The sequence below is a fragment of the Kryptolebias marmoratus genome, linkage group LG13 (assembly GCF_001649575.2).
Source record: "Kryptolebias marmoratus isolate JLee-2015 linkage group LG13, ASM164957v2, whole genome shotgun sequence".
Classification (NCBI taxonomy): Eukaryota; Metazoa; Chordata; class Actinopteri; order Cyprinodontiformes; family Rivulidae; genus Kryptolebias; species Kryptolebias marmoratus.
Genome location: NC_051442.1, coordinates 6086485 through 6112157, shown reverse-complemented (window position 1 = coordinate 6112157; position 25673 = coordinate 6086485). Strand labels below are relative to the sequence as shown.

Here is a 25673-nt window from a genome sequence, read left to right as displayed (position 1 = left end):
TTCAGGATCACACACTTTAACACAGTTATTTTGGAGGCACTCTGAGTGAGTGAGGCACATGTGTTTAAAGCGCATCCCATCTTTGGTTTGTTTATTTTTGTATCAAAATGCTGAGAATTTCAGGAGAGTCTGAAAAGGTGTTTCCCAAGAAGATAATTTATATGGTGCAGTAGCTTACAATGATAAAAGGTAATGTGTTGAAAGCTTTTAAAGCCTGAGCTCCACACAACTGAAAAAGGTTTGCTCAAATAGAAAAGCTGAAAGTAATCAAGAAAGACAGTAAACAACTACATATTACTTCTGAACTATGGAACAAATCCTAATGAAAAACGTAAAACGTAATGATTGGATGGACAACTAAAAGTGATTAACTTTTGCAGTCAATCCAAATCAAGATGGCTGCCATAGCCAACTGACCTTAAAATCCACAACTATTACTATAGGACAGTCAAGTTAATAGATACTGAGCTACAACTTGGTGTGGTAGTAGCTGAGTAGTAGACAGATGGCATCTGTCTGGTTAAGTTGAACTTATTTCAGCAAAAGTATCTTTCATATTGTGAAATAATATGATGACCAGATTGTGTTTATAATAACTAAAGTAAAGACCCCACTGTAATTTATTTCCCTTACTACAGATTCTCTAAACTCTACTAATCTTGATAACAACTGGCCAGAATTTACAGTATTCTAGTTTTTGCAATTGCCATGTGTTTTCAGCACTACTTGTCAAACATTAAAACAGAGTTGGCTTCTATGATGTAACTTAAATTTTTTGCTTCGAGATTTAAAAAATAGATGTGAAAAAGATGTTTGGAGTCACATTCAACTGGTGAACATACACATAACACTTCTGCTGATGTTGTAAACATCTGATGACCCACCACAGAGATGAATAACAAAGATCAATATTCTCTTTGAACACCACATTATGATCCCCCTGTGACAGCAGCATTCATCAGCAGGACACTGCAAATGCCAGACCACAAAAACTGCCTCGGAAACACAAGACGCTGACCTGACCTCAATGCTCCCCAGATCCCAGAATGATTGAGTGTTCATGGGATGTGATGAAGCATCCACAGAGAACCCACTCACAAAACCAACAGGATCCTCTAACATCATCCTGACACCACAGGACAGCCTCAGAGATTACTCACCCACCGAGCCAGGATAACATTACACAGATGCTTATGAACTATCAAATGACATGCTATGAATATCCACTTTTATTCATTTACAAGTAAAAGCTCAACCATTATGGAAAATAAAGAGCTAGCATTCCTTGAAAGAATTTCAAGTACTGCAAGTCAGAGTTTTAGACTAAGATCGTCTCATTATCTGTAACATTGACTGAGTTACAGTCATTTTTTGTGTTTTCTAAGATTAGTTATCTTTGATGGCCATCTTGAATTGGGTTAAATCCAAAAGTTATCTACTTGTAGAGAATCATCCAATTATTATTTCCTGAAGCTTTCAATAAAATCCAACCAGTGGTTCATGAGATATTTTGCAGACAGACAGTTGAAGCCGAATAGTTAATGGCAAAGCTTTTAACAAACATTATGTACAATTTGATTGAGCTCAAAACATGTGTTAGAAGTTAGTGTTAGATACCATCACATCAAATATTGGAGCAATACATTCAAAACTGACTGAGTTATAACTATTTTGGTGTGTTTGAAGGTCAGTTGGCTGTGGCAGCCATCTTGAATTGTGTTGACTCTAAAAGTTAATCAGTTGTAGATGTACATCCAATGATTACTCTCTGCAAGTTTTATCAGTATTTGTGCAATGGTTCATGGCATATTTTGCTAACAAACAAACACACAAGCTTTAGCAAAAATATTTACATAATCCAGTGTCGAGCAAATACTGATTAAACTGCATGGAAATGATTTACATTCACAAAAATTGTATGCCTGTAATTAATTTTAGCATGAGTATTGTGAGGTATGAATCTAAGTCTGAAACTTAGAGTAATAATAAAACATGAACAGGTCAGAAAAGGTTAAGGATTCACAGCCTATGCTTGTTCATAAGAATGACACTTTGATTTTATGCTTGTGGATAATGAGGAAAAATTTTGAACATCACCAAAGTTTAAAATGCAGCCAATTGCTAGTTTTTATGTTTTATTGCAACAAATGAAAAAAAAAAGTCAGCTATGGCTTACATAAAGTGAAAGGCAGCATTTTTAAATGAAGAAAAACAGATTATGCATTTTAATAGAAATATATGAAAGTGACAGACAACTCATCTCAAATATCCTTACATATAAAAACCCTTTAATTTATAAACCAAAAACACAAAAAAGAAAACCATCAACAGCACAGAGAAGAAACAATAAAGAAGTCATTACAGCAATTAAAATGTGTGACCAAAGCATATGGCAGCTGTAATAGATTAGTTAATGTATTCATTTTGCAAAAACAAAACTACATTTCTGGCTTTTCATATTGACCTAAAACATTTATAGAGAAAAAGATTTGCATTTCTTCCTCCAAAATGGCACAAAGACCTCAGAGTGAGCATAGCACAGGCTGTAGTGCTTCAGCTCGAGATATTCTCATCAGCTGAGCTTCTCCTGCATTGTTTCCAAATTAACCATTGTTTGACACTCCCTTGCTACCACATCCTTTGTTGCCGTAGAGGAGAAGGAGCTCCAGGCTGTTAGGTAGCAATAAGACCCAATCTGGAGACAAGTGAGACAAACAGAAGGAACACAAGTTTCTTCTTCTTCTGAATAAAATTCTATTCTCATATTGAGTTTTGCTTCTGACACGTTTCCATAACCAGATTGGCAGCCCCTGGGTGTTAAAACCTGCATCCTGCTTGTCAGGTGTGTCTGAAAGAGACACAAACAGAGAGTGGCTTGTTAAATCCATAAATCCCCTGTGGAGCTGTGTGACAGAGCTGTGAGAGCAAACGGGATATCGGGTGGGGGGATCTGTGGGTGACCTGCTTGGCCAATGGACCTGCATTTGCTAACTGTACAACCACAGAAAAAGTGCTACCAAACAACATGAAAGAGTTCTGCTGGATAGATGGTTCATTCGGGGCACTTTGTGGGCTGTTTATAAAATCATGGCTGACTGAGAAGCAACTAGAGCCTGCAGATGTGTCATTTGAAGTTTTATGCATGGCTGCAGCAGACACAAGTTGATGTGCACAAAGATGCAGCGTATTCCTCTATGACAGCACCAACATACCTTTATATGTCATCCACTAATTCAGCATATCTATTGTCAGTGCTTTTAATTTTCACTGAATGCTGGCTACAAAACAATACAATTTCATCTAAGTGAAATCCTTTCAAAGCTCACTCAGTGTTAAAGGCCTAGCATTCCTTGAAGGAATGCATGTTTGTCAGTGTTTTTAATGCCATACTTTTAATATAAGACAATTTTACGTTGTAGCCATTTTAGTCAAACGTTGAAAAAAATGTTATGCACAGTTTTGTGCAATATTATGAGATGGAACTCTCAAAGAATGTGTTGTGAATGACTCAGCTTCAAACACATCAAACTTTAGCTCAATATCTGTTAAATTGACTGAGTTATAGCCATTTTTGTGTTGACTAATGATGATTAACTGTGGTGGCCATCTTGAACTGGATTGACTTCAAAAGTAAATAAGTGGTAGAAATGCATTCACTGATTATTTTTACAAGTTTCATTAAGCATCATCCATTGGTTCATGAGACATTTTGCTAATGGTACAAACAAACAAACACCTGCACACAGACACACACAGGCAAAAATATTATTGCTCCACCTTTGTCTTTGGCAGTGGGTTAAAAGGATTTCTCCAACCACCATTTAAACCTTTATTTACTTGCTTTGGTTGACTCTCTGCATTGATCAGCCTGAGTGGCTGCCATGCTTGTTTTATTCTACCTCTAAGACACCACATTACTTCAGAAACAGCCTTTGTAACTTAAAAAAACGTGACATGTGCAATCTAACTTTAACAAACCAAAATGGAATGCTAAAATCCTGCTGCACATCCATTATTTGTTTCATGGTTCCTTCATACTTTTTTTTAAAAAAAAAAACAACTTTAATTTTGTTCTGACAAGTCAACCTGAGTGGGTCAGCTTCAAGCAATGATCCTGTAAAACTGGCCACAGTTGAAGTTCTCTGAGCAGAAGTAAGTGGATAATGTGTGATCAACCAACAGTATAAAGTTTGAAAACAAAGGAACCACTGTTCGGGAGTTTTAAACAGACAAATGAGGGATAACGACATCAAACAGGGGGCTGGCAGATGGCTGACTAAAGCCAATCCTGAAAACAGATATGGCGGCTGACCTTTCTATAACCCCTTTCCGCATATTCCTCGCTCTCCGCTGACTCTTTCAGGCAGAGGAGGCGGCTCTGTTTGGTCTGAGCCGCACCGCTGTTACTCTCAGCTCATATGAGATGCAGCAGTAAAGGTCATTTCTAGAAGTTCAACATTACTGATCGGAATTTCAAGCGAACTGTGTTGCCCGCATTGGCAGTCCCACACTCTACGGGGAATAGACAGGCGCTTACGAGGGAAACCAACAGGAGAAGTAATGGGCCTGTGGAATAAAACTGTAATGAAGGATGTCACTAGCTTTCCTTAGATCTGTGTTATTCTTATTAAGTGTTTTCCATTGCAATGTGTCTTCTTTTAATCAGAGGGATGAGTGTGTTTTGAACGTCATTTCCCCCCTTTGAATCCACAAATAAAAATTTCATCAGTTATATTTAAAACTAATCTTGTTAGGCTCATCACAGTGTGAGCAATAGCTGCACAAAAGACTGTGATTTACATTTTGTAAATTAGGTTTTTCTTTCTTTTTTAAGCATGTTCCTGGAAACTTGGAAAGCAAAGTCACCAGGTGTATCAGTTTGGGGAAAGAAGCAGACATGATTGTCCTGAGGGCATAATCCCACCAGGATTTAAACTGTTCACTGGTGAATAATGATTGTATATGTGTGTGTGTGTGTGTGTGTGGGGGGGGGGGGGTTATTCAAACTAAATGACAAGATTAAATTGCGATCAACATCTCTTTCTGTTCTGTAAACCACAGGTTTTGTAATTTTACAAAAGGAACAGGGTATTCTGTTCTCAGTAACAAACAAACAAAAAAAACAAGACAAAGAGTCATATGATTATTTTGCCCCTGAGGTAAAAACTACATAAAGTTGAAAAACTCAATAAAATTTATGTGATCTGGAAGTTTTAAATATGTTTTATTTAATTAAAGGAGACGTTTTCGTCTTTTAAAGAAAGACTTATCAGACCGCAACTTTATAAATTGACATTTAGATGCATTTTTATTTGACTTTGTCAATCAAAACATTCTGTCCAATGGACTAAAAATCACCATAACACAAAGCAAACTGCCTAAACTAAAAGAGGACATTTGTAGGAAGAGATTTTTAATGTATGTATGTGGATTAATAAGCATCTGACTGGGTTTGGAAGGTGGAGAAAAACCTCATTTGCTGAAAAAAGAACTGTTGAAACGTCCTGAAATCCAACCTTTTAATTTCTATTTAATCAAGTAATTCATGTCTGCCTAAAGCAGAGGTGGAAGAATAACATTTTTGTTCAAGTCTGTGTTTGTGTGGGTTTGTCTGTACTGTTAGCAAAATCTCTCATGAACCAGCGAACTCACTTCAATGAAACTCTCCGATGAAACAACTGATTTAATTTTGGAGTCAACACAAATCAAGATATACATAAAAATGGCTAAAAATCAAAAACTCTAAAATAACTCAATAAATCAATAACTCTGAAATTTTGTTTATTAGTTTTATTAATTTTTCAGTATTTCAATAACTGTTGGAGTCACCCCAATTTAAGATGGCCACTACAAGAAACTGCCATTAACCAACACGAAAATGGCTATATCTTAGTAAATTTTACAGATTTTAGGCAAAGATTTATTGTGGTAATGGCTGATAGTCATTTGCATGTTTTACTCTGAATGCTAGCAATATCGCATGAAATGGCACATAAGGTAAACTCTGGCATGCTACGGTTTTAATGATAAACTGATTTCAAACTGCATTATGTTAGGGTACCGATAATTACAAACTATCTGCACTTACAAACTGCAACTCAAATTGTCCATAAACAGCGACAAAACAACAGCAGTATTGGTGCTGTGTAGCAACTTTATGAAGAAGGAAAGCTTACTGCAGCATTTATTTTGTTGCTGTCGCTCAAAAGGTCAATTACATGATCATGATGACAAATTTAACTGAATTCTGGAGACCTGGATAAATAATTTGCCAAAGCAAGTGGAGCATGTCATGCAAAAGCTCTGCTTAGCAGATTAAACCACCACTGCCATCTTTGAATACCTTGTTTTATCAGCCTAATATGAGGTATACAGTATCCACCACATACACATATGCTGCTTTAAGCTGCTTCTGCACAGTTTAATTGGCTATCAGTTGAGCACTCCAAAAGCCTAATTCAGCTCTAATGACTGGAATGCTACATTGTTTGTGTGTGGACATGCCAGGAAGTGTTTGAATCATCCCACTATTAAGTTGTCTCTGAAGCAACAACCAACCATAATCTGCTGGACTCGCCATAATGACTTTCTGTATAAGACAGCTAATAAGTCATGCACCAGATTGCAAACTACAGTTTCCCCTGACTGAGTCTCTATTCTGTTTGACAGTGTTATTTCTCAAACCGACCCCAGGGCACGACTTGTTTAATCATGGGTGATTAGAAGTGGCTTCATCTTGTGCCGCTTTGATGGGGTTATTTTCCTCCTTCATCAAGTCTGCTTTGAGTCAGCATGAATACATTCTTACACGCCTGTTTGTTTATACCCCCCTGCAAAGAATGAGTCTAAATGCTGTCTCTTGCTGGAAAATCATGGCTGCAGGTTAGAGTGCAAACAAACATGCCACAAATATTCCCATTCAGGAGGACAGATACTTTACATGTGTGTTTGCCTCAGCTGAGCAGCATAAAGGCAGTTTTTGTTCATGTTTTGGTTGCTGGATGACATAAAAAAAACAACCATCAGCAGAGAGGAGCACTTAGGAGTGCAGAACGAGCAGAGGCTGGAGCGTTTTCAGCACCACGGAGAGCTCCCACTCTGTACGTGGCATTTCATGACAGTGGTGCGCGCTGAGCAGTCCTCATTTCCCACTCCGCTGGCCGTCACGGAAGCTTTGCTGCTGCCGCGCCGGCTCTCTGGTGACACTAAAAGGATTTTTCCCATAAGAGAGCGCTGAAGCAGCTCATTTAACACAATCAGGCAAGTAAATCTTATTAAAGATTTTTTCTCATTTTCACTCCTAAAGCATGCGTGATGAGCCAATGCGTGCAGACACTGATAGTAAATAGATGAAGGAGGACCTGAGGAGCGGGTGAGACTGGGGGGAAATCCGTGCAAGAGTGTCCAGGGAAAGATATGCGTGTCTCACAGTGTTATCGTGCAGTCCGTCTCTGCTGCTGGAGCAGAGCTTTCGCATCCGGTCACAGAACTGTCCTGCTGGAGCCATTTATCAAATGTTGTTGTTTTCGTGCAGGTAGAGTCACTGCGCGTTATGTGACTGTACCAAAGCAATAATCTGCTCACAGTGACTGATTAATCACACCCTGTTTTGCAGCAAATAAAAGGCGACGTATCAAACCAGTGTGGTTAAACGCTGTCACAGATTGCCAATGACATTGCCCTGCGCTGTGAGCCTGCACCGCACTCATCGCCGGGATGGATGGATCCTGTCTGTTATTCGCGGCACTCTGCTCAGCTCAAACTAATACACAATTAACATCTTAAATTCACTCATAAACCCAACCCAAAGAAACGCTAAGCGTACAACACCAAGTAAACTAGTTCAAAATATTAAGATTCCTAAATGAACCTTCATGCCACCCCTATGAAAACATCTCTCACTTTACCTTCGTTCTCCAGAGGCAAAAGGAAAAGGAAATTCGCGCTAATGTGCTACAGACTTCCTCGTCCAAACTGTGTTGTCGGTAGTTCCAGCCCTCCACTCCTGCTCGGCTCGGGATTATTATGGGATGGTGTGTCAGAAGCAGCGTTGTTTCCAACTCTCAGCAGCAGCAGCAGCAGCTCAGCATCCTCCGGCTCCTGGCGGCTGGTTTCCTCTCAGAGCTCCGCTCCTCTTCTGCCCTATTTCAACTCCTCTCGCTCCGCTCCGCTCCTGACGTCACGTCAGCCGCCGCGCGGCAGCAGCTGCAGATTCAGCGCGCCGGAAAGCGACACCTGTGTGTGCGTGTGAACTGTTTATATATGCGCGCGCTGACAATCATGGGAGGCCCCTTAAAACAAAACCCCATTCTTCCTCTCACATATACTATCAAAACCGCTTACATTCACCATCAAACCCTCTACCAAACTCTCACATACACTGTCAAACCCTCTCATGCTGAAGCTACCTGCTGAAGTTAATTTCTGGCCTGCAGGAAGCCCACAATATGTTGAAGGATAAAAACAATATGAGAAGAAATAAAATGTGCTCTGAAATTTAGGCTACATATTTATTATTTTTAAATAATGTAATAGAAATATGCCCATGTAATCAATTATGTAATATTTTAAATTTAGTTATTTTTATGAAGGCTAAATCAGTCTGAAAGCTTATTATGAACAGCACACAATATGATGCAGAACCTTGACTTACTCACTCTTCAATCTGTATTTCACTTATTTTTTGAACAAAAACTCTAATTCCGAAGTTTGATGTGCTGCTACTTGTAGTACATGATTTTGTGCAACAGTAATGTCAAGTGCACACAAACCCATAACTCTGTCGAGAATTTTTCATGACTTTTGTTATTTTATGTTTATAATGCTTTGTAATTCTGGATTTTTCAGATGTTTTCATGTTTCTCCTTCATTTAACAACTCTGCACAGTGACTCACACATCACAACAAAACCCTTCTAAACAATAAAAAACAAAACAAAAAGAATTACAGTATGTATACATACCTAAAATTTTAAAAAAGTAGCTTTCAAGTCTGAAATGTATGTATTTATGTTTAGATTTATTGAGGAAATTATGCAAATAAAAGAAGCTTGTTTACATTAAATGAGTACCTGCATTTCCAAATTGTATGTCAAAATATCTGGGAAACTGTAAGAGTAAACGCCTTCAAACTGCACCATTCAGGATAACTTTTTAATGTTTGATTTCATAGTTTGCAATTTGTTTAAAGTTGTAATGAGTACCTTTAAACACAGGGATGTGGCACTAAAACATTTATTGTCAATGTAATATTTAGCAAGACAATAACAAAAAAGAGAGTTTGGGGAAAACAAAAATGGAAGACAACAACGCAAATATGAAATAATTTTTTGGTCCAAAGAAAAAAAAGGAGAGGAAGTACATTGTTGGAACTAGCTCAAAAAAAAGAAAGAAAGAAAGAAAGAAAGAAAGAAAGAAAGAAAGAAAGAAAGAAAGAAAGAAAGAAAGAAAGAAAGAAAGAAAGAAAGAAAGAAAGAAAGGTTTACTATAATGTTTATAATTATGCAATCATGCTTGTTTCTTTCAGACATTTGGAGCAAATGAAAGGTTCCCTACCCCAGGGGTTTACTTAAATGGATACATTCGGCACCCAACCCCTGTTCCCTGTCTTTGTAATGAGTTCAGAATAAGATGTTGCATTTTCTTGTTGAAAAACGCACAGATGTCCCTGGAAAAGATGTGTCCTGAAGGCAGCATATGTTGCTCTAAAATCTCAAGGTACTTTTCTGAATTAATGCTGCCGTCCCAAAAGAGTAAATTATCTCACTCAAGGACACTTTTATGACCTCATGCCATCACAGAGTTGTGACTTTTGGACTTGTTGCAGATTAAAGTCCAGTCCATTTCTACCCCCAAAAAGACCTAGAATACTAATTAGTTTGACCACAAGGCACATTTCCATGATGCAGTGGTTTATCTTAGATGCCTACAAGCTCAGAAAACTCAAGGGTGCTTCTCAGCAAGGTTAACGTAAGCTTTCTTTTCTGCATAGTAAAGCTCTAAGTGGCATTCCTGAATCTAAATCTGTTTCATTGTGCCTGATAGTGCCTATAGTGTAATCAGACACTCGTGTATTTTCATCAGCTTATAATGAATGGATGTGTTTCATGCAGTGCAGTCTGCAGGATAAGAGGTCATAGGTGAACTTGTGTTTATGCACTGAAATTGACCCAGATTATTTTTAATTATTTATTGATGCTTCAAACTTTTGAAAGAAAAATGTTCAAAATCCTTTCAAAAATGCTGTTTTTAAACAATTATTGTCTTTTTTTTTTAAAGAAAAAGTCAAATAAATTATCTTTGTTTTTTTAAGACAGTGCACTTTTTTCTTGTTGGGGCTTGTATTTTGTTCTATTACATGATATCTATGCTTTCACTTAAGCTGAATTGAATTTTAGTACAAGAGACTGATGTATTTCAGTACTACGGACACAAAGTCTCTGAACTTTCAAGTTCAAGATAGCTCGTAGCATGTTAGGTTGCCATTTTTAGTATAGTTATGTTGTATATAAGCCTGACATCTACAATTAATGTCTTCCAAATCTTTTCAATGAAAGAAATTCTTTCATACGTGAATGAACAACTTAACAACAATTAAGTATTTACAAGTTTTTAATGAGGAAATGTTCTTTACAGCAGAGCAATCTAAAAATATACACACCTTCGAGGTGTACACTTACACACATTCCTCATCCTCTGAGCCATTGAGGTGGATGTGTTCAGATCCATATTATCGACAAATGCAAACCAGGTCTATTCATATAACCAATAGCTCTCTGGGCAGAGCAGACGACCATCTCAGCCTGCTGTGGGCGTACCCTGAGCAGCACATCAATCACAACTAAATGATCCAAATATGAATTAACCCTCAAGGGGCTCATATAGACAAAAGCCTGTGCATTGAATTGCAAATGGAGCATCAAGTGCATATTACCCAAAGCTAAACTCATGTCCGGACAAACTTGGTTTCAAACGAACATGAGTTTTCTGAGCAGCCACAGCAGTCATTATTATCTCTGTCATCATTTGCTCTGGAGTGCTTGTGCTAGCAGCCATACATCAGAAACATAATATCTTCTTCCCAAACCTTAAAGGCACTGAGGCATGTGTCAGCACTAAAAGGTCTCTCTCACATAGGTGCTCCCTCAGACTTAGAAACAGCAAATAGATAAAGCCATAACTCTTCTTTATGCGCCTTTCCTCCAGCTCACCACAGCTAGTATTGATGCAATTCACACACAGATACTGTACACGCACGCCTACATCACTTACAATGTAGGAGGCTCTATGAAACAGTTTGTCTCTAAAATATTTTTTAAAATGCTATATCAAATCTCCTGGTTTTGAAATAGTTGTGACACTGCAATTACAAAGTGCAATGACTGGAAAATCTTTTTGTTCACTGGTTTTAATCTAAATTAAACAGAAAACAACAAAAGAAACAATGGAGCTTATATTTCTTCATGGTTTCATAAAAAATATATAAGCTCATTTTGAATTTGATGCCAGAAACATATTTCAAAACACTGGGACAGGGAAATGTTTAGCAGTGTGTTGCATCATTTCTTGTTATAACAGCAGTCTGCAAGTGTTTGGAAACCACAGGGACAAATTGCTTGAGTTTAGGCAGTAAAATGTTTCTCGTCTCTAGTTTGCAAAAAGGACTTCAGTTCCTGAACAGTTTGGTTTCCCAGCACAATAAATGCTTTTAAAGAGTGATGGTCTGGACAGCAACTCTTTTAGTTCAAAGCCACACTATTGTGATATAAAAGGAATTTTGACAAAATCAGCAAGACCTTCCCTGACAAAAAACTTTGAATGTCAGCGAATCTTACTCAAAAACAATTTGTGCTGCCTTTACAAATGTGTAAGTTACCGAATGTATGTCAAATATCATCACAAAATCTGGCCTTTGAGCAAAATTTCTAATTAAAATTTCCGGTTTGGATTCCATTCTAAACCTTCTTGGACACCTGAAATTCACCTCCTCCTTAGAAATTCATGAACAACTAAGATTTTCATTCTTACATCAATACTCATGCAAAAACAGTCAACTACAAGACCAATGCCTGAAAACTATTAGCTCAGAATATTTAGTATCAAAGTCTGGTCAGGAAATGGATCCCATGCTTTGATACATGCAGCTCTTATATTTGTAAGTTTTAGCTTTGTCTCAAATCAGATTAGTGGGGCCTTTTACACACATAATGGGGCTAAAACAGATGCACACCTTTCCAAATGATTTTGTGCACTAAATGCGTCTACTAATGATGTAGGGAATAATTTTCTGGACACACTTATAAACAGATGCACTTGTGCAAACTCTGCAACATCAATAACTTTGTCCTGTACCCTATTTTCACAGAAAGCTGCAGTGAAGCAACTTGCTGGTGGAGAGAGGGAGGGAGCAGATTCAAAGTGTTGTGTTGGATTCTCTTTGTAGCCTGCAGCCACATGGCTTCTTATGGACAAACCAGGTCTTTTAATTTTCTTAGGCTCCCTTTCTCACTCTAGTGTCCTAATGCACACACAGAGAAATGCATGTGCACAGAGAAACATTCACATTCAAGTACATTTCTCACTCCAGGTATGTGTCCACATTTACACACACACCTTGTATAATGGTCTTTGTTTCCTCTTTCCTTCCTTTCCTGCTCCAATTTGATGGCAGCACGGCTGCCAGGTTCCCCAGATGACCATTGAGATAGAGCTAACAGATGAAAGCAGCAGTAAGACGCTGGTGGTAATGGTGCTACAGCTCCAGCTTACAGCCCATATTTCTCACTGATGGCTGTGCTGCCCTGCCTCCCTTTGACACCTGCAGGAGTGAGCTACTTGGGAGAGTAGTTAGTATTAGAGAGGGAGAACCCTATAGAAAAATATGATACTACAAATCGTGCAAACATGCTTACAAAAGCATAGCCACTATGTACCATCTGTGCTTTAAATATCATAAATGTCAGTAAATGAGGCACTCATCGAATTTTTAATTTCACTGTTTGTGAAGCAAGATGGCAATAAATGTACTACAGAATACTGGTTGAGCTGCAAACAAGAAAGTTTGTTACAGTTTGTCCTTGATGCAACTGTGTCATTATGAATCATTTGTTGCTTTTCTTTTCAAAAGCTTTTGTCTAAAACCTACAATTTGTGCAAACATTCTTATCTTGAAATTTTCCACTATGACTCTGTCAGAGACTATCAGATGAAATGTTTTACTTTATGTGTTTGTGTACTCAGATATAATGCACATGCAGCAATGCAGAACATATTTTCTATGTCAATAGGCAAAAAAAGATACTTTAATCTTTCTGAACAGCATTAGTGAGCAGAGAATGACAAGGTCAGACCATCTCTCACTCACATCATCCTGTTTTTTTTTTCGTATTAGTGTGCTCAGCCCTCATTAACCCAGAAAAGCTGTAAATCCACATGTATAAACTTTTCTCCTATTTCTTCTCTTCAAGGTTGTTTTCTCTCTATGTAAACAAATCCCATCTAGCCTTGGTCAAGGTGTGAAACTGTGCCACTTTCTGTCTGTAGGTCAACATACAGATTCTCTTTTTAGGTTTTAAAGTCAATCAATGTTGCTTTAATTTTTCTACTTGTGCTGAAAATCTGACAAATTGTTTCTATTATATTAAGCTTCTATGGATTTCAAGAGGTAAAAAATTCAAAAGGGAAATCACATAACCTTGTTCTGAGTGTGAGCTCATCATATAATCATAAATAACACACAATGATTAGATTCTTCAAACTGAATTCTGTTTGAATTCCTTATATTCAATGCTTTTTTTGGCCTGTTACCTTTGTTATCAGTTCTAAAAAACAACATGTGTTACATTAGTCCAGTTTTTTGTGGTAAAATGTATTGCTCTGAGATACCAGCATTCAGTACTGGCTGAGGTGAGGAACCCTCAGTCCAAAGCGAGGTCTGTAATAAGATTATGAGTTCTGTTGGCATCTAGCTGTGGTCCCATCATTCAGAACTATAATTCCCTGACTGAGACAATCTGCCTGAGGGGATTTGCTGCATGAAAAAGGTAGATTGTAATTCTAGACAGCAAGGGCAGAGCATGGGAGAGGATGGAAACACACACACACAAAAACAGCAGAGGTTGATGGTGATGAACACAATCACTGAGCATTGCTTCCAAGTGGGATAGATTTTAGTTAATTTTTACTCATTAAAGAAAAATGGGTTAGTCTTTTAAATTTTAATTGACAGAACCAGTATTTGTCTATGAGAAATAATTGAAGTTATTGCTGCAAAAGAGGATCAAACAATATACTGAAATAGTCTCTTTCAGTCCTTGTGATGGACTGATGACTTGTCCAGGGTGTACTTTGCCTCTTGTTCAATGACCACAGAAGATAAGCCCCAGTTCCCCACCACCCTTAACAAGCCCAAGTATAAAAAATAAATGGATGGATATTCCTCCAAAATGATGGACACCAGTCAAAACTGTGCTGTTATGAGCAATAAGTTTGTCTTTGGGGGAAGAGGTTCATCTGAGAAATTTTTGTTTTTTCATAGATATGGAGAGAATTTTATTTACTTATTTATTTATTTTGGTTAAACCACAATTTTGATGTCATTCTACTAATGGCTATATAATCCTGAGAAGCTCAAATGCTTTAACCGAGAGCACGCAGAGTTCAGCAGAAGCTTCCAAGAGGGACTATAAACGACTGGTGGTCTTGCCAAAGCTCTGAGTCTGATCAATACTTTAGATTGTAGTTATTATGGTTGAACAAGAGCCAGCTTGGCACAGAGGGTAGGGGTCCTGCAATGATCCTCATTAGTTGTTGTCACCCCCAGCAGTGCAATTAATACAATCAAATGAAAATGGACCGTCTTGTTTTCACTGGCCATTTGTATTTCATTAAGATTTATTTAAAAAGGTCAAACAAAACAGGACTTTTTCACTGTGCAGAGCAGCACTAACTTGTCTTTGTGCTTTAGTGGTGTTTTATTTTAGGTAAATATATACATATATATTGATTAAGGACCCAAATATTTAGTTGAAAATGGTGTATGGGTAATTTTTACTGCGTAAGGGATTATTTGGCTACTCTCTGACTCCTGTGGTTCCACATATTAGGAAACTTTACTCTGCATGCTTCTAATGTATTGTTTTGAGAAGTACTGACTTGTACTGAGATTTTATGGATTCGTGTGGTTTTCAGTTCTTATCATATGTGATGTCAGCTGAGCTTTTAAAGTCATAGTGGCACAGGCCAAAAATAAAAACTATTCTAGTAACTGCTGAGATGTCCGTCATCTTAGTATGCGTTTCAGAATTTTTGAAATATCTTACTTGGTTTAAAGAACAAAGTAGCATACAAACTGCAGGCCATCTCAATCACCTTTAGAACAACACATCACACTAGGAAAATATTTACTGATGTACACACTAAAAGGAACAATTTTGCAATATCTTTTATCCCATTTTGCAGCTTCACAGCTTTGATATTGTACAAGCTGACTCACTGGCACATTGTCAGAGCTCACTGACACATAGAGCCATCATAAATTTTCTTAACAACACCAAAGCTTATCCAACTGTGACAAATCAAAATGTGAGAATGAGAGACAGCATACTCTGAATGATAAATGTCTCTGGAAATCTCTACTTTTGGTAGCTCTTGGGAATCTTTACTTCTATCATACAAACACATACACTGGTGCAGGAGGTGCATAAAAAACAAGAAAAGGCAGAGTTTTTATTCACTTTGTCTGCCCAGATGTTTGTTTTAGCTCACTGTAAGGGTTGACAGAAAGCTTGAAAGTTGTAGCTATCTTCAAAGCAGTGTGACAAAATCTCTGCACCACAGTAGTGAATTAATGCAGACACCGGCTCAGACAACCCAGATGTTTTTATTGAGAAAAGCCGCCTACATCTGCAGTCTTGGATGAAACTAATTGGAGCTTGGGTGGAAATAAAAGCTGCTAATAAGTTTTGAATTTTAATACTCCAAGATTTTTTTCTCTCTTTAGTTGATACATAAACAGAAGAATAAAGCAGTGTAGTGACAACTTGTTAAAGCAGGGATTACTGTTTTAAGTAACAATATAAAAGGCAGGAGTTTTTTGTTGCCGTTTCCTTTTTTACAAATGAAAACTATTCTTAAAACCAATGCCATGGCTTTTGGATTGTACATGCTGGGATCTGGGATGGACAAAAGAGATAAGGATTGATGGCTGTAATAAAAATGTAAAAGATTTAACTTGAGCAAGTGACGGTGTGTGGTTTAATAAAAGATTTATGAGAAAATAATCAATTGTGACAAGTCTGCTCTACTTTAATGTACCTCTAGTTAGTGTTTGTTTCAGTTATCTTCCTCTCTTGCTCCCTTGGTTTGTGATATCCCGTTTCACCTGTGTCTAATTACCTCCCCTGTGTGGTGTGGTGTGTGTGTGTGTTTCTTGCGTCTTGTGCCATTATGTTCTGGTTCTTGTCACATGTGTTCCAGCATCATCCCATGAAAGCCTCCCAGTATTGTGAGACTCCTTGTGTTTTTTGACCTCACCCTTAGACTTGGGATTGGGCGCTTTTGCTTGTTTTTTGACTGATTGCCTGCCAAACCCGCAAATAAAACATGTTTAAGCTGCCTGTCTCAAGTTGTGCATTTGGTTCCAGACTCCCTAGCTGTATTTGTGTATGAACTTTGGTTTTGCAGGTCATTTTTAACTTTTATTACAATCCTGAACATTTTGAAGGTCTATAGCTATGATGAACAAATGTCCTGCAGCATGCAAATTGAGTACCTGAATGGTGAGCTTAAAATGACATTAAGTAGAGAGTGAAACATTCAAATATTCTCATGTTAAAAGTAGAGAGGACATGAGGTCATGATCAATAATAAAGATGTTAATGCTAATAGCTGGCAGGAAGCAGCAATTACATGATTGCTTGCCATTCATGCCAATAAGTGATAATTAGTTTTCTACTGTTTGTGCTTATGAAACTGTCTTAGATCTGTGGTCAGAGGCACTAGTTAATTGTTTCTGGAAATTTATGAACTAGTCTAACAATAGCAGAAAAATAAAAATGTAAAAGAAAATCTGAATAACTTCAAAATGCAGTAAATTGTAAACGACCATTTTCAAACAATAAATAATAATTTTAAAACTAACAATAACAAACTGTTACTGTAGCAAAAATGGTTCCAAATCTTTAATCCTGTACTTTCCTGTTATTCTACACTATTGTGTGCATATAGTTCAATAACACTTCATGCAACAGTCAAAAAACTCCCCTCAAATAGACTGGCAAAAAAATGTTTTTATAAAACAATATATAATGTCCAGTGACAGCATTAGGTAGCGAACCTTGTTGAGGTGAAGTGTTTAAACTCAGACTGTTGCAGGATCTCAACATGTGCAATTATTATCTCCAAGTTATAATACCCCATGTTTGTTAAAAATAAACCATTGTTTCTGTTGACAGCAAATGATTTGGGATATGGGATAATAAGGAAGAGCTTTCAGATGACCGGGATACTACAGCAGCAGTGATCAGAGAGAAAGGTAGGAAGGTACGTGGTGTGTTATCTGGACAGAGAAAAGATGATAAGGAAACATGGTGGTGGAAAAGTTACGTCCAGAAAGTTTTCCAGAGAAAAAGATTAACCATGAAAAAATGGGACAGTAAGAGGGCTGAAGAGAATTGACAGGAATATAAGAGATATGACATAGGGCAAAGAGGGAGAGAGCAAAAGCAAAACAGAAGGCGTATGATGAGGCTGGACTCTAAGGACGGAGAGAAGTACTTTTAGCAACTGGCAAGACAGAGGAATCAGGCTGGAAAGGATGTGCGGCAGGTGAGGCTTGGTAATAAAAAAAAATGGTAATATTCTAACAAGAGAGGAGAGTGTGATGGGAAGATGGTAAGGGGTACTTTGATGAGCTAATGAATGAAGAGAATGAAAGGGAAAGAAGAGTAGAGGCCATAGATACTGTGGACCAGGAAGTGAAAAAGATTAGTGAGGATGAAGTTTGGAAAGCTTTGAAGAGGATGAAGAAGAGAAGGCAGTTGGATCTGATGGAGGTATGGACATGTCTAGGAGAGATGACATGTGCAGAGGAGGGACAGTGGGTGTGTTGTTTTTAGGATGTTAGAGATGCTGCTGCCAGGAAAAAGACAAAGAGAAAGGCCAATCGAGGAGATACAGTATATGGATGCAGTTAGAGAGGACATGGAGGTAGTTGGAGTGAGGACAGAGGACACAGAAGACAGAGTTAGATAGAGAAGGATGACTTGCTGTGATGACCCCTGAAAATGAAGAATACATTTAAGTTTTCATTTGTGTTTGTTTCTTTTTCTCAAGTTAAATCTTTCAAAAAGAATATGCCATCATCCCAGCTCTGATAACTTTATATTCATACCTTGAAACAGCCTAGAGTCCTTTCAATTGACACTTTTGGGAGTAATCTTAAAGGTTTTTTTTTCCATCTCATCTATCATTTCTGATACGTGGTGTGAAATATTTTTTGCCACCATCAAATAAGCATAGTTTATCCAGACATTGCTGACCATTTCAAACCTTGACATTAAGCTATTAATATTCTCAAAAGTACCCATTTTATGAAATATTTCAGGAATATTTTTTTGATTGATAAGCTGCTAACTTTTTGTGGTCTTGCTCATTTCCTTCAGAAATCAGTAAATTTACTCATTCACATTCAAGAGCAGGTGTCTTGGCCAACATGTCCTTGAGCTTCCCGATCTCCAACTAAGACAATTAAGCAACTCTTAAATATGTGGATAAAAACAAAAGCATTTTTTTGAAAATCCCGTTTTATAGTATTCTCAGCCCCCCCCCAAAAAAAAAATCATTCTTTAAATAATTTCTCCACTTCATTTACAACCCTGACTTTGTTAATGAAGCCCATTTAAAAGGTTAATTTGATAAAGGCTCAGCACTTCCACTCATGTTTAAACTCTCAGTCAGTTACTAGGAAGCAGCGGGTGTGCAGTCAGGCCATTGTGTTGTAAATGAAGAATTTCATCAAATAATACTGATTGGCTGTCTGCTGGAAATGACCCATTCTGTAAGTGTGGGTAGGTGAACTTTTTTGGGCTTTGAAGCATTGAAAAGTAGTCAACACCTTGATTTGATACTCACATAAAGATTTCTGCTTAAACAACTACCACCATCTAACTCATATTCCCCAAAGGTCTACATACCACCTGCCATCTTGCATGTCAAAATTAAAACATATATATATATATTTAATGTAATCTGTTAGTGCTTAAAGTATGTGTTTGGGAGGATTTTCATCTACTATTACACCAAATTGTAGTTCTGTATCTGTATAACTGACTAAATTATAGCCCTTTTTGTGTTTGCTATGGTTAATTACTGTGGCAGCCATCTGAAATTGGGCTGACTCCAAACGTTAACTAGTTGTAGATGTAGATCCAGTTATTAATATCTGACAGTTTCATTAAAATCCCTCTGGTAGTTTATTAAATTCTTTCTAATAGACTTACAAACACACACACACAAATACAGACAATTAAATTATCACCTCTTTTATGATGGCAGGGGATAATAATTAGGACATGACTGTTCTTAAAAATATAAAAGTCAGTTTCCTACTTCTCATTTTCTTGAGGTTAATGGTCACAACTACCACACCTATATCCTAAATAGGCAGACTCCAGTGCATTCACAGTGTAGAGGCAGATGAGAGGTCATCTCCTGCATCATGTCTTTCTTCATCAATGAGAGGATACAATCCATTTGAGAGGTTGGAGCTGGGTGAATGGGCTTTTGGCCAGGTTTATAAGACTCCACCAGAATGGTCAGAGCCTGTATTTCAGCAACACATCTAACTCCTGCCCCCTCTGGGAAGAGAAGAAGAGCAGAGGTGGCTTTTTGAATCTAACACCAGTAATTTGAGCTTTATTGGAGATTGAACAAAAGCCTGTCTGAAAGGTTTTCCTCCCACCTGTCTTGCCCTCCGCTGATAACCATGTGCTTTATACCATGTTCTGTGCACAGTGTCCTGTGAAAGGCACAGGCGTGAGGGTGTGAAGAAAATATTTTTGAAAGTAGGACTAAACTGATGGCAAATTGTGAGGGCATTATTAAAAGTATCTTTTTTATTGTCACAAAAGAGGCAAGAAAAAAAAGGGTGTGGAAAACACTGTATTCAACAAGATTATTGTGCAACAGTATCCATTATTCAAAAAAGAAAATTATGATAAATGAGAATTGTTTTCCTAATTAAACAGCAAAAATAGACTACACACATACTTTTTAATGAGTTCTTATTTTGAATTTAATTTGGATATTTCTCCTGAACAATGACAATCAGTAAAGATGATCTTTCTTGCTAAACTCATTAATTAATATGCTTTTTATTAAATAACTCGAACTACTATTAAATGAACTTCAACCCACTCAGTTTTTCTTCCCATCTGGAGAAAAATTAACTCTATATGAAACATGGTAATATTTTCATGTCTGCCTGTGTTTTCTAAGTTATTTGTTAGCTGCATACATTTATTAATTTCCGAACATACACAAATTGTAACAAAAATCTGTCTTTGAGACAGACTGCAAGTACTGAAAAAATCCTTTTAAAACAGTTTTTTTTTTGTTGAATTTTCTAAGTTTTTCTAAGTTTTCATCCTGAGTTAGGGGGCTTTAAAATTCCAATCAATCTTTAACAACTTAAAATAAATTTCTTTTCTTTAAACTGAAAAGGTTTAAAGACTAGTCTAAGTTTCTAAAACCAAATCTCTAGATAAAAAGGAGTTTTAAAGAGAGAGAGAAAACTAGTCTAATTGCAAAGTAGACACTATTTGCTGAAATAAGGATTAAGACCAAAAAAAAAATCACTCACTCCAATCTCTCTTTAAGTCAGTCATGAATCATGATTGCTTTATACAAAATTATATGACAGCAATCAATGTCACTTAGCTGATGGATAACCTGAGAAAAAAGGAAACTCTCATCTCCAGGAGGCAATAACATTAAGTCGTTAAGATGTGATAAATGACAAGACAGTGATACACTCAGGAAGGCATTCATGTGTAGCTCCCCTACCTATCACACTGATTCTTCACATAAGTTTGGTTTATTTGCAGAGTAAAGCAGCCAGCTGGCTCTCGCGATATGGCTCTAAACCTGTGTCAGCTGCAGCATCGACATAAATCTCCGTGGCCACTCCACGGGGTAATAAGAACCAGGGACAGGTCCAACAGGTGAAACAGTGAGAGCCAGATCCACAGAAAGCTGGTTTGCAGCTGGCAGCCAATGCTGACTCTTGGGGGATGAGAGGGAAAAAAAAAACAATAACAAAACCATTGTTTAATTATGATCACGAGAAGGGCAAAAAGAGGAGGGGCATGCAGAAAGAAGAGCATTAAAAAGGGGAAATGAAGACCAAAAAAGCTGAAAAATGTGAAGGTTTTTTTCAAGTTGGATAAACGAAAGAGATGGACAAAAATAAGAAAAAACGGTGGAGCAATGAACAATGAAAAAAAAAACAAATCAGAACTCCTAAGCTCCCTCTTCAGACTTGTTACTTTATGTGTGTCTTGTGTGATCCAATTGCATGTGGTCAGCTCTGATTGAGAGCCACATCATACCGTAAGCTGTCAGATCAGCAACAAACAGAACAGCAGCAACATCTGTGATTTTTCTGGAGAAATTGCAATACATTCAGGTATCTGAACTATATTATTGTTTTGACATTAACACACTTCATAGCCATTTGAGTCACATTTTTTGTAGCATTATCTCTTGATAAATCAGACTGACTACATCGATCTGAGATCTACCTATATTATCTACCAAACTTATTAGACTACTAAAAATATGTGCATAAAAGGGGTACAGGTCACCTCCAAAGGTAGTATGAATTAAAACATTTTCAGTGTGTATTAAGGCCATTCAGACCTATATTCAGGGCTATCTGAATGCAATCCTAGATGTGAAGGTGTGAATGCAGTCATAAAGTCAGTAAAAACTTCAAGTCTGCAACACACATGTGACAGTGGAGTAAAAGAGGTCACATTTACTTTAATTACTGGGCCATTATTATTCAGGTGAGGAAGCATATCGTGCAGCAGCTGGAGCCTAAAAAAGGCCCACTGATTGTGTTGGGAGCAACAGTCATATTGTGCTGGCAAACATGATGGAAGGTCACCAAACATGCAGTGGTTGTGGGAGTTTCTCATGGCAGAGGACTGAATGCTTATGGACACCAGCTGAGCTTAGGTGGGCAACATCCCAACTCATTGATGCAGAGGAAATGATGCGATACCTCCCATCCCAAGGTCATCCCATGCTACAGTGACTCCCACAAACAGTTTCCAGCATCAGTAATGCTCCTGCTGCATGGAGAATCGGAGAGTGGGATAATTCAGAGCCAAGCGGTGGCCATTTCAAGCAATAATTCCATCATTTTGTGGTTGAAGGAATCATCTGTGGTAATGTGTTTGGATGCTAAAAAATCACTCCTTACAGTCTCTGAATTGCTTTCTATTTTAGCTCCACTTCTGTTGTTGTTTATTTAGTACCTATATGTCCTCTTATTTATTTTTCCACTTGCCTCAACCCTCACTTACCTAGCTTTTGTTTTGTGTTTCCAAAACTTTACTTTTTGGGCAAAAAGCTGTAATTATTGCTCATCACTCTCAGCTTGTGCTTAAAGCCAAAGTTTGCATAGTTAACCTGCCAGACCCTATTAGGAACAGTCTGATAATTGCAGGTGTTGTTAGAGAGGGTTTATCAATCAACCAAATCTGTTCATTGCCTCAGAAGCAATTGCTTTCCAAGAAAAGACTATACGTGGGCTGCTATTTCTTCAGTTGTATTTTTAGGTGATAGATCGAAATCACCAAGTGTGTGGGATGAAATTGCAACCAGAATTGAAATGCAATCTTCTTACCAATCTCTGAAGATGGTCGGTGACACAGTTGGGACGATTTAACAACAAAGAGTGAAGCAATGCGTGTCAAATCAACACGCAGGAGCGCATAAACATCGTTTTCTCTATGGATTTATCATGGATCTCATACATCAAACAGGCAGCAGGCGGCTTGGATTATCAGGGTGCTGGCAGACAGGGAGTCAGCGAGCTGAGCTGTTTACCGTCAATTTAAAAGGATGTAAACATTATGAGGACATAATGTGCATGACGGACCAGTGAATAAAAAAATCAGATTTCAACTCAGTTTTACGTGAACTGTAAAATGTCATCGTTTCAGGCAGTGAGTCTTGAAGTTATATCTACATTATAACTCTATTGGTGTTAATAGGCCATATCTCACTGTTAAAGCTGCACAATTCATCTAGTTTCTTTATCTTATATATAGCTGCAGATAATTCTTTAAAGAATTTCATGATATTGTTTGAACTGTTAATCAAACTGGAGACATTCTTGCTCCATAAACTGATCTTGTCTCTTATATGCATTTTTAACCTGTGGAGCAACTAAGCCCGTCCAAATTTAGCTTATATGTAAAAGTTTTTTTTCTTTTATCATCTTTTTTGTCTTTCCTCCACACGGAAACAGCGTTTTAGGAGTTCCAAAGAGACTTTTTTTGTTAAACTGGGTTCCAGATTGAGAAAATCCTAAAAGGCTATTGTTGCATTCTAATGTGGGCAGCCTAAACACAACCTTTTAATAACAATGATGTCATAGTCTACTTCCCACCTAACCTGCAGTCTTATTATTGACAGGTTTTATGCATGTATTTGTGTTGTAAGCATCAGTTGCTCAACTACAGCAAAACTATTGTATGCTGCATCGCTTCAACGAGCAGGCAATGCTGATGAATAACATTGTCTTGAATAGAGCAGCAAAAAAAACTTATTATTACAGCAAATAATCTAAGGCCAAAGAAAGGGTTTATCACTGTATTGAACTGTCAACAATACTAAAGCACCTATTAGAGAAAAAGATCAACTACATACATTGAGTATAAATTTAAAGATTATGAGGAAAACTGTTCTCTCCATCTCCCACTGGATATTCTGCCTGGAAATTGCCCATTATTTCCACGCATTTGGACTCTCAGACAATGGTAGTTTAATGTGACACAATAGAAAAGTTGCACTTTTTTCATCAACTGCAAAAAGGATTAAATTTTTTGCTCTTGTATATTCCTTTCTTTTCTTTTTTTTTACCTTGTGTTTACAATTTGCAGAGTCTATTTCATGTCTTCTTTCCCGTTTTGGTGTATTTTTGAGGCAGAGTGAGAGCGCCACATACATACCTGGCATAGTTACTACACCATTTGGGTTGAGAACAAAAGATCAAAGCTTATCAAAGTATTGACTAAACTTCTTAAAGGTTATCAGCCGAGATTGAACAGGCATAAGCAGAAATATAAAAAGCAAATTAAAGGTCAAATATTGGATTTATACAGTAAATATGGTAGATAAGGTTTCATTCAAGTTCATTCTCACACATACAGTATTTGGCCTTTTATATAATATGATCACTGGAGTCAGCTTCTTACTGGACAACAAGCATAAAGATGAAGAAGCAAAATTTCAAAGTGCATTCTTGCAGCTTATTAATGTATTGGACTTATTGTTAGTTCATGTGACATGATAAATCTTATAGACCCATTTTCAGTATTGATTTGTACTCCTGTTTCTCCAAGTGAAAAGCAAAGCAAATTATTCTGCTTCTGCAAACAATTGAACTAAAGTCTGATACCAATGTACTTTAGTAATATCCTCGTCCAACACTTACCTAATGACAGAAAGCCTTGTTGAGCATTTTTGTGACCATCTAGTAGCAACAAGTTTACTTTTACATCTATGAAGAGATTTTCCATTTGTGCAAAAAAGGGGGAAAAAATCTATTGTGTAGTAATGGTTCAGCACAATCCTCAAACGTGAATTACATATTTTTTATCCTCTCCATTATGGCTGTCTTTTCTCACAAACCAGCTCAAGTCAAACAAAATCCAATCTTGGCTGTTATTTCCTCAGTTTCAATGAAAAGTTTAGTGCTGAATCAATTTAAACTGTTATTGGTAAAGGCATACGCTCATGAATTCACTGTCCCAGGAGTTAGGCAAAATTAAACAATCCATTGACTTTCTAATTCCGAACTTTGAATGAAATGGCTGCAGTTGTAGCTGCCCGCAAAAAGGATCAATACCTGAATCAGATGAAGAATCACTTCATTCACCTACCCGGGGAAGCAGCCTGAATTTGTCTTTGTAACGTCAGTGCAGGAACGCTGACAACTTGTCCTGTAAGACAAATATGAGTAGACATACCAGGTATGAGGGGGCTTTTTAAATGAGAGCAGAGATGCAGAAAAGGTACATATATCTACATTTTAGATTCAAGCATCATATTACTGCAGCAGTATGGGGGAAAAGCGTTTTTGCACTGAATGAAACTGAGTAAACATAAATTTATGATCATAACGGTTAGAGAGTTTGAAAAGTGTCAAGAAGGATGACGTCTGAGGTCACACAGACCTTCACAGGTACTAAGAGTCTGACTCTTCCCTGCAGCGAACCCTCATATTACCCCAGTCTGGTCCCAGGGCCACTTGGCTCTAATTACTGCACCCTAATGGCAAGGCCAATCACTAGCAGGTTAATTGTTTGATCTCTGCCATATGTACAGTCTGTCGTCATGTTAAGCCACTTCTCAATACTTACAGGAGCACAGCTGCTCCAT

The 25673-nt window shown here is 37.5% G+C and overlaps 1 protein-coding gene across 2 annotated transcripts in view; it reads right to left on the bottom strand.

Moving 5' to 3' along the window:
* The window catches only part of fstl4 (follistatin-like 4), a 192045-nt gene extending 166817 nt beyond the window's left edge, over nt 1–25228 (bottom strand). Inside the window, exon 1 of one of the 2 annotated variants that reach the window (XM_025006742.2) lies at nt 25175–25228. The gene's annotated coding sequence lies outside the window, so the exon portion shown is untranslated. Of the gene's footprint in view, nt 1–7907; nt 8439–25174 lie in introns of those variants that run through there. The other variant, XM_017419926.3, reaches the window with a different exon arrangement.
* Nucleotides 25229–25673: the final 445 nt, after the last annotated feature.